At 31.6% G+C, this 11116-nt stretch overlaps 1 protein-coding gene across 1 annotated transcript in view; it reads left to right on the top strand.

Annotated features, from left to right (window-relative positions):
• Positions 1-11116, top strand: part of LOC109334213 (DEAD-box ATP-dependent RNA helicase 28) — an 87278-nt gene that overhangs the window by 65588 nt on the left and 10574 nt on the right. The window lies entirely within an intron of this gene.

The raw sequence follows: 11116 nt of genomic DNA, 5'->3' as shown, positions 1-11116 counted from the left end.
TCTTGACTTCATTTAATGTTTTTCAAGGACTTCATTTATTCTGAAATTTAAATAGCAAAAGACAAATTAAATGTTTCATGAACCATCTTAGGACATAATAAATATGTCCTAGCCATCCTTAGAACATGGCCATGCCCTACTTAAAAGGGTTGGGAATTATTTTCCCCACTTTGGCCCATATGCAAAGTCACATAATGAATGAAGTGATGACTCCATTGAATTGAACGTGGAGCATTCATCATGATCCAATTTTGGCTCATTTGGGTTCACATTAGATGGATAATGTATTGATTATGTATAAAAAATTTACACTAACAATGGATAATATTACATTCTTATTTTTAGTGATTACACTCTTATTTTTATCTAAAAGTTAATAGTTAGAGTAAATTACACTGACACCCCCTGAGTTTTAGTGAAATTACACAAACCACCCCTCACTTTTCTAAACTTACACAAACCTCCCCTAGTTTTGTACTTTCATTACACTGACCACCATTGTATAAGAAATAAGTGTAATCTTTTAAACAAAAAATGTGATAAATGCAATTAAGTTAAACAAAACATGATATATTGTGTAGACAAGTCTAAATAATATACAAATTAATGTATCTTTATTATTTTTTTGTTACAAAATGCATCAACAATTATAAAGAAATATTGTTTAAATCACTCTTATAATGTAGTGTAACGAACCAAAAATAATAAAGATATATTGATTTGTATATTATTTAGACTTGTCTACACAATATATCATGTTTTGTTTAACTTAATTACATTTATCACATTTTTTGTTTAAAAAATTACACTTATTTATTATATAGGGGTGATCAGTGTAATGAAAGTATAAAACTAGAGGAGGTTTGTGTAAGTTTAGAAAAGTGAGGGGTGGTTTATGTAATTTCACTAAAACTCAAAAGGTGTCAATATAATTTACTCTAATAGTTATTAACATATAATGTAAAGGGGAGGATCTACTTATTCCAAGAGAATAAGTTTTTTAATCTTACTCCCCATCTTAATCTTAACCATCAATTCTAAAGAAATTCAATGGTTTCAATTAGTAAGTAGATCTAAATCATTAGATATTCATAAAATTAATGGATATGATGGGGAGTAAGTTTAAATAACTTACTTTTGGAGTAAGTGGATCTCTACTCTAATATAAAATGATATTATTAGTGTAAAAATTTATTAAAAGATATATAAATATTAAATTCATAATAGAATATATACATAATATAATAAGTGAAAGAGAAAAAATATATGTATTGACAAAGTTATTTACAATTTCACTTTATTATGCCATTATTTATCATTTAAATTTAATTATGATTGTGTTTTTTTAGTACTATCAAGGATATTTTCTCATTTTTTGGATAAGGAACTAATCTCTTTCATGGTTTATGACAATACAAATTAACAATAAATAATGTATATAACACTTTAGAGAAATATTACATTCTAAATGAAAATGCTTTTGTTCACAAGAATACTCTACCTTCTTATATTTGCAAGTTTAATTTTAAAGAGAAGTAAGATATTCGTGAGTCATAAAATATATGAAATATTTCTAAAACGTTTTTAATCCTTCAAACTCAATATCTTGCGATGGGATAGATGATGGGGAAGGTGCAGAGAGGAATTATCTTTTTTTGTGAAAATAAAGATCCCCCATTGGTTTTTTCTGCATTAATATTTGAAATGGATAACTGAACTATTTATGGGAGTAAAATTATTATTGTCATGATAAGTAAAGCTTAGAAAAGGAGTTTAAAACTTTAAATTAAGTCATTGGAGGAGCACAATGACATTTTAGGTTTATGGGAGTGGTTGAGTTTTGGAATTTTTTAAAGATTAGAATTAGTTAAGAATTTCAAAAAGGTTAATGTAACTTTATATTTTAATGGTTGTTGTTATCATTATTGAATATCTTTTACTACCTCCACCATATCAAGTATGTTCTACTTTATAATCATATGGTGATTGTAGTGATGGTAATGGTCGTTGAGGTGGTAATTATTGAGATATTGGTGATGGATTTGTGGTCAAGGTGGTGATTGCCCTAGTGGCAACGATGGTGTTATGGTGGTAGGGGTTGTTTGGTTGAGAAAGAATATTGACTAGTTTAGTCTAAGAAGAATATTTTATCCTCATAAACTTAGTGCAAATATTAGTTAATGACTAATGACTAGATGTAGCTCAACATTGAGGTGAAACATGATAGTAGTTTATGTTATTTTCCCTTTCCCTAAGTCATTATTTACATTTTATTATTATTTTTTATAACATGATGTTTCTGCTTATCTGTCTCACATACTTGACATGTTTAGGATAAAATGTTATTGTTCATTAGTCTAATTTGTCTATTACACATTGAATTGCCTTAATTAACCAATTATTTTTGTACACAATTCATTTGACATTCTTGTGTTGAGTGACATTTTAGTGATGGTTACATATGATATTCTATGATTGTGAATAGAAAATGAGAATTTCTGACAATTTATGGGTCATAAATATAATTTTTTAATTGTGTTGTGACCATTATTTAATTAGCCAAAATATAAAATGATCTTCAATAATTAATTTGATGGCTAAGGGCATATGTGTCATAAAATATTATAAGTGTAGATACCTTCAGGCAATTTCTGATTTGATGAAGGGACTGAATCAGAATTATTGCAACTTAAGCAGTAACCGCTTCGGTTACTTTTATGGGTTATGGTCCCCATTTGTAGAGCAACTGGTTTTGTTGAGTAGGCTGATGAGAATAAAGGGAATTGTAAAGAGTTATCAAAGGATAAGATAACACACCATCATAATTCCATAAGGTAACCATAAGGCAACACCATCAGGTTCATACACTCACTTGAGCTTTCTCATTCTCCTCTAGAGAAGCAGAATGAAAACCATCAGGCTCTAACATCTGGAATATCATCATACCCACATACCTTCGAGGCTAATCAATGTATGTTCTTTTTCTTCACCATGAAATCAATTGGGGTTTCTTCGGTCTGGATCATGGTTGTTCCATTTGGGTTTATGTATGGACATAAACATTGTATTATAGGAACAAAGTCATGATCATTAGGGTTTTCGCATTCAATCTAAGGATTATTCATGGAAAATTTCCAACAATTTCAACTCTTACTATAGTATTATGATAAGTAGAAGATAGAGAAATCAAATGAAGAGATCTTTTTAATTTTATGAAATTTGGTGTTATAATAACTATCTCTAACATCTTTTTACACACATTTTGCAAAAACTTAAGTAAATTTTCTGACTTTTTGAAAAATTGTCAATGTGCTTTCATACCAAGTTTTCTGAACTTCATTTTCATATAGAAAATACTTGAGCATTTGTGAATTGTTTAGAAGGATTGATTTGCAAGGATTGAAAGCTTAAGTGATACCATTCATAGCAATCCTTAGTCCTAAATACAAAGTTATTCTTCTATCAAAATTTTATAAATTCATCATTGGGTGTGATGAAGGGAAAAATAATAATTTACAAGTGGTGTACTTCTAAATTGATTAATAATAATTTAAGACGAAGTCTTGTGTAAGATTTGTAAAGATTAACATTCATTGCATAGTGAAATCTCTTATGGTTTGCAAGATGATTGAATGCAGCTTTCGGTGGATACAAGGTGAACTAGGATGTATCAGTTTATATATTTTCCCTTACTCTTTACATTATGCACTTGATTTTTGCTAAATTAGTCTTTCGTTGCATATCTAACTATTACATTTTACAAGTTGCAAAAATCTACACAGAGTTATAAAAAAATAGAAAACTAATTCACCCCTCTTAATTTACTATCTACACTTACAAAAGATATGGAAAATGTCACAAAACAAGCAAAATACAAGTATGTATCTCAAGAGAAGAAGAATAAGAAATAGTAATAGAGTCAAAATATGCTTGTTAAAATGGTAAGATACATGTTTGAATCTTCTTGATGAAACAAGAAAGATGAGAAAAGAGAATGAGAAAGAAAGCTTAAAAAATTGATATTTCTCATTACTGAAAATGAATGAATTGAATCACAAGGAACAAGGGAATCACCATTTATATACTAACTAGTTTATCGATTAATTAAATTCTTAATTGATTAAAGAAAATAATAGTACAACTAACAAACTGAAATCAACTAACAACTTTAACAACAAAATTTTCAAATTCTTTTTTTATAAAAGTTTCACTAGATTCAAAAAAACAATAATCGAAGGCAACATCTAATCTTACATTCAAGAGATTTGACATTAATAATGCACCACTAAAAGCCACAACTCGATTCAATTTCTCAATTCATGCTTATCCATTTCTAAAAAACAGGATGCGTAGGCAACATACGACCATGTATCTCAAGTAATGTGTCAAAAGTAAAAGGCTGGAAATTATCACAAATTAATCAAATCATTTCACTCTTCTTGTTTCTCTCGTTTTGAAAAACCATAATCGAAGGCAACATGTAACTATGCATCAAATGATTTTTTGCCTTAATAAAGAGTTGAAAAATGTAAAACAAACATGTTACAAAATTTCTCTAACATATTTTATCCATTTGTGATATTTAATAACTAAATAAGACGTTTAATTGTGGATAATAATAAAAGAGTAAGAATATGCAACAAAAATTTCAAATTCCTACAAATTTCACCCATTTTAAAAAACAAGAAGAGAAGACAACATGTAACTAATAATATGAAGAGATATGTAATAAAAATTGTCCAAAAATGCCCATAAATTCATCAAAAAATATTATGTACTGAAGAATTGAAGGAGACATTTAAAAGATACATGTCACTCAAAGATTGTCCAAAAATACCACACATCAATCATTTTCCCTATGTTCAATATTCATCTTTTCTGAAAAGTAAAAACTAAAGGCAAATATATATGTGCATCTTGATATGTGTTTTTTATACTACGAATGATATTCATTTACCTTTTTAGGTAAGAAACTAATCTCTTTCGGGGTTCGTAGCTACCCCTTCCAACAAGTATAACTCCAAAAATTGAACCCTCGACCTTGGGGATCAATAAGGCCTTTGTTGATGCGGAAGACCCATGAAGAAAATATAATAGAGAAAATGATATCGAGAATTTAATATGGTTCAATAATTTACCTACGTCTACGACTGAAGAGCAACAAAGATTATTTCACTAATGACAAGAGAGAACTACAAGTGTTTTACTCACTTCCCAAAACCTAAGTACACTCAATTTCACTCTCACTCAAGTATTTCTCACATAATTAGAACAAGAGAACAAGAAGAAAGAATATGCACTAAGCTAAGTATTTGGTGTGTCTTACAATGACTTAGAGAATTCCTATTTATAGCCAAAACTCTTCAAGATTATGCGACCAAAGGAAAAGAGCATTGATGATGGTTTCACCATAGCCACTTCTTTTTAGTTGGCTAGAAATTCTCCATTTCTTCAAGATGATCTCTAACCACTTCCTTTTTATTTGGCTCAAGAAAGTATCTTCATTATCTTTTTCTTTTAGTCAATATTCAATAAATCTCCATCTTGGCTAAAAGACTATCATAGTTATTCTCCTGCTACTCTTCTTCATGCCCACTAAAGATTCTGAACATTAACCAAGTCCGAACAATGTCTGAACTTAGTAGTTGGAACTGGCTTCGTCATCATGACAGTCGAATTATCTACAGTGAGTATTTTCTCTACTCTAACAACTTCTCTCTCCACTATGTCTCTGATAAAGTGCATCTGAACATCAATATGCTTAGTTATTTCATGATACATTGGATTCTTTGTCAGATGTATAGCACTTTGACTATCACAGTAGATGGTTGTTTCTTCGAGTTGTATACCCAACTCTTCAATTAGACATTTCTCCCAAATGACTTCCTTTACATCTTTTGTTACTGCGATGTACTCTACTTCAGTTGTAGACAAAGCAACAATTGATTGTAGTGTTGCTTTCAAACTAATAGTACAACCACACAGTGTAAAGACATATCTGGTGAGTGATCTTCGCTTATCTAGATCTCCAGCATAATATGAGCCAACATATTCAGTGATCTTGTTTCCAAAATAGTTGACTTTACCATACAAAAGTCCTATATTTGTGGTACCTTTCAGATAGCACATAATCCACTTCATAGCCTTCTAGTGAACTTTACCGGGATTTGCCATATATTTGCTTACCACACTTACTGCATGTGCAATATCTGGTCTAGTGTACACCATGGCATACATGAGACTGCCAACTGCACTAGCATAAGGTACATTTGATATCTCCTCTTTTTCATTCTCAGTTTGTGGACACAAAGACAATGAAAGTTTGAAATGAGTCGCCAATGGAGTAGTGACTAGTTTAGCATTTTGCACGTCAACGCGTTCCAACACTTTCTCCACGTACTTCTTTTGTGACAAAAAGAGTGTCCCATCTTTTTTATCCCTCTGAATCTCAATTCCCAGAATTTTCTTTTCAGCTCCTAAGTCCTTAATTTCAAAATCCGAGCTCAATTGAGCTTTCAAGTTTCTTATTTCTGACATGTTCTTACATGCGATCAACATGTCATTAACATATAAAAGCAAATAGATAAATGACTTATTTGCAAGCTTCTAGTAGTAGACACAACTATCATTTCACTTCAGGAATAACCATTTTCAAGCATGAAGGTGTCAAATTGCTGATACCACTGTCTGGAAGATTGTTTTAAGCTATAAAAAGATTTCTCCAGCAAGAAAACATGATCTTTTTTCCCTTGAACTTCAAATCTTTCAGGTTGTTTCATGTAGATTTGTTCCTCCAACTTACCGTATAAGAATGTTGTTTTGACATCTAGTTGTTCAAGTTCTAGATCAAACTGAGCTACAATGGCAAGTAGGATGCGAATAGAGCTATGTTTTACCACAAGGGAGAAAACTTCATTGAAATCAATGTCTTCTCTTTGTGTAAAACCTTTGGCCACTAATCGCGCCTTGAATCTTGCATCTTCAACCCTATGGATTTCTTCCTTCTTTTTGAAGACCCATTTGCATCCAATAATCTTTTGAGTCTTCGGCCGCTTCACAAGAACCCAAGTATGATTCTTATGAAGAGACTCAATTTCCCTTGTCATGGCATAAATCCATTTGGAAGCTCCTTTGTTGTTGATAGCTTCTTCATATGATTGTGGTTCACAATTGTTGACAACATCAACAACATTTAGAGTGTATAACACCAGATTAGCATAGCCATACTTTTCTAGTGGTTTTATATGTCTCATTTGCCTATTCCTAGTCAACTAATAATGTTGTAATTGTGAGATATCAATATCAGTACATGCATCACAGACTTCTTCTTCTTGATCAAGTGTTTTTTCTTTCGTCGGTTCTACCTCAAACTCCACTTTCTCTAAGATATTAGGATCTTCATTTTCACTTGATGACTTTTTATGAGGCTTTAGTATTTTAGCTTCATTAAAAGTAACATCTCTGCTAATGATGCATTTTCTTTTCTCTGGCCACCATAACTTATATTCTTTCACACCATCAGGATATCCAAGAAAAATGTATTTCAATGTTCTTGCATTAATTTTCCCTTCTTTGTTATGAGCATATGCAGGACTACCAAATATCCTCAAATTTTCGTAATTTACCGTAATACCTGACCACATCTCTTCTAGAATTTTGAAACCAATGAACGATGATGGACATCTTTTGATTAAGTAACAAGTTGTATTGACAACTTCTGCCCCAAATTCTTTTGGCAATCTGATATTTGACAACATACATCTTGTCCTTTCAAGTAAGGTTCTATTCATTCATTCTGTAAGTTCATTTTGTTGTGAAGTGTGGCTCATGGTATAATGTTTGACAATACCGTGATCCTTGCAAAAATTTCTGAATTCTCCGCTGCAGAATTATAGACCATTGTCAGTTCTCAGTCTCTTAATCTTTCTCCCAATTTTTTTTTATCAAGATTTTTCATTGTTTGAACTTGAAAAATGCTTCACTTTTATGTTTCAAAATGAAGATCCACATCTTCCTTGAATAGTCATCAATGAATGTTAACATGTATATGCTACCACCATGAGAAGGTACTTGGGAAGGACCCCACAAATCAGAATGTACATAATTCAACGTATCTCTTGTTCGATGAACTGCAGCGTTGAATTTTATCCGACACTACTTTCCGAAAACACAGTGTTCACAAAAGTCTACCTTTCCGACTTGTTGACCGTACAGTAATCCTTGTTTGGCCAACTCGGCTAGACCTCTTTCACTAACATGACTTATTCTCATATGCCATAATTTGGTTACATCAGAATAGATGTTGAGGAGACAACAACAACACTCGTGATTATGTTTCCTTGTAACATATAGAGACTATTATCTTTCTTTCCTTTCATTACAATCATAACACCTTTAGATATTCTTATAGCTCCACCTCCACCTTTGTAGCTATAACCTTTCGAATCTAGCATTCCCAAGGAAATCAGATTTTTCTTTAATTCTGGAACATGTCTTACATCTGTCAACGTCCTTACGATTTCGTCGAACATCTTGATTCTATTTGTGCCGATGACCTTGCAGGGAGCATTATTTCCCAAAAGGACCTTGCCCCCATCTAAGGGTTGGTAAGTGGAAAACCAATCCTTAATGGGACACATGTGATATGAGCATCCAGAATCAAGTATCCATTCATTTTTTGAGTCGTGCTTCGAGACTATTAGTGCATTTGCACTATCATAGTCATTTGCCACAACTGCATCTCCATATTCATAAATCTTTTCCTTGCCTTTGCGCTCTAGGCAATTCTTTCTTATATGTCCCTCCTTGTGACAGTGAAAACATTTATACTTTCTAGGTTTTGCTTTAGACTTGGACCTAGATTTCCATCTTTCACCAAATTAATTTCGTCTCTTTGTTCTTCCTCTAGCAAAAAGACTATCACATGAGCCTTCAGATCTCGAATTTGATAATCTTTTCTTTATATTTTAGAGTGCAACGCCGCCTTTACTTCGTCCAAGGTCAGATCTTCTCGACCATACATCATGGTGTCTATGAAGTACTCGTAAGAACTTGGAAGAGAACATAGTAGAAGAATAGATTGGTCTTCATCTTCAATTTTTAACATCGATATTCTTCAGATCAAAAATAATTTTGTTAAACTCATCTATATTATCTTTTATGGGATTTCCTTCAGGCATTTGAAGAGTATATATTCTTTTCTTCAAATACAGTCTGTTGGTGAGTGACTTCATCATGTACAAGCTTTCTAGCTTCAACCATAATGAAGCAGTTGTAGTTTCATCTAACTCTTCTCGCAAAACTTCATATCCCAAGCACAACAAAATTGCACTATGTGCTTTTTCCAAGGTTTCATCCTTCTCGTCCCCGGTTAGACTCTGTGGTAGCTTGTTTCTACCTTCCAAGGCTTTGCGCAAGCCTTGATGACCTAGTAGAGCTTTCATATTCAATCTCCATAGGTTGAAACCATTTTGTCCATTAAATTTCTCCAAATCAAAATTAGCACTCGCCATAATAATCGTTTACTAGAACAATATCGTAGTCCATGAATATACACCAGGAAAGTTCCCAAGTCTTTCCTAAGACAAAACTTTCCTAGACATGCACTTTCACACTATTATACTTTTACAGTAACAAGAACAGTTTTTTTCTAGTGTGTAAGATCAGACAATGCGGTGAACACAGAGCATACTAAGAATTTTCTTTTAGATCGTACGACTTAGCATGCAAGAGCTCTACGAGCTCTAATACCAGTTTGTTGATGCGGAAGACACATGGAGTAAATATAATAGATAAAATGACACCGAGAATTTAATGTGGTTCAGCAATTTGCCTACGTCCACGGCTGAAGAGCAACAATGATTATTCCATTATGACAAGATAGAACTACAAGTGTTTCACTCACTTCCCAAAACCCAATTTCACTATCACTCAAGTATTTTTCACACAATTAGAACAAGAAGAGAGAATATGCACTAAACTAAGTATTTGGTGTGTCTTACAATGGCTTGGAGCACTCCTATTTATAACCAAAACTCTTGAAGTGGCCAAAGGAAAGGAGCATTGATAATACTTTCATCATAGCCACTTCTTTTTACTTGGCTAGAAATTATCCCTTTCTTCAATATGATCTCTAGCCACTTCCTTTTTGTTTGGCTCAAGAAAGTCTTTTTTATTATCTTTTTCTTTTAGCCAATATTCAATAGCCTTACATCGTCAGATCAACGTCTTGTTTATATCTTAATATGTGTTTATCAAAATTAAACACATACTGATAAATATTGGCTTCTTGGATCTACTGCATGGATATTATGTTTGTATTATTGAATTATTTGGTTTTTTAGTTATAGGAATTATCATATTTATTGTGTTATTTTTTCTTTGTCACTTTGAATTATTCATTATTTTCATTTATAATGGGGTGGAACGTTTACATGCAATTTTAGGTTAGCCAAATTTAAATTTAAAGCAAAATCTATAAAAATGAATTTTTGTAAGTTAAGTCATGCAAATATTCACAAGTTTTAATTCCATTGACATCATAGTTGTTTGGGGTTTCTATAGGACAATCAAGTCTCTCTTTAGATGTTTCTCTACAAAAATATTTTTTTAAGTGTTTTCTTAAAAATAAAATATAAACCTTGTCATTATTATGAGTGAGGATTCACTTACTCTAAGAGTAAATTTTTTAAATTCACTCCTCATCCTAGCCATCAATTCTATGAGCATCTAATGGTTTAGATCCACTCACTAATACAAACCACTGGATTTTCCTATAATTGATGGTTAGGACTCTTGTAATAAGTTTAAAAAACTTATTTTTGGAGTAAGTGGATCTCTCCCTCATTATTATTATAAAAATAAAAAAGTATAAAGATGATAAAAAATTCGACCCGTGAGTATCCGTAAAAATATATGTATATGGTACCCGCAATATTAGCTTACGGGTGAGAACGAGATTTATGATATCCGCCTCATGGGTGTCCATGTATTTATATATTTATGTTTAATTAAATATTATATATATATATTATACTTTTATTATTATTATTTTAAGATTATATATTATCTACTTTATTATTATTTTCATACTACATTATAGTGATTTGACTATAAT

The sequence above is a fragment of the Lupinus angustifolius genome, chromosome LG19 (genome assembly GCF_001865875.1).
Source record: "Lupinus angustifolius cultivar Tanjil chromosome LG19, LupAngTanjil_v1.0, whole genome shotgun sequence".
Taxonomy (NCBI): domain Eukaryota; kingdom Viridiplantae; phylum Streptophyta; class Magnoliopsida; order Fabales; family Fabaceae; genus Lupinus; species Lupinus angustifolius.
This window is presented reverse-complemented; position numbering and strand designations above follow the sequence as displayed.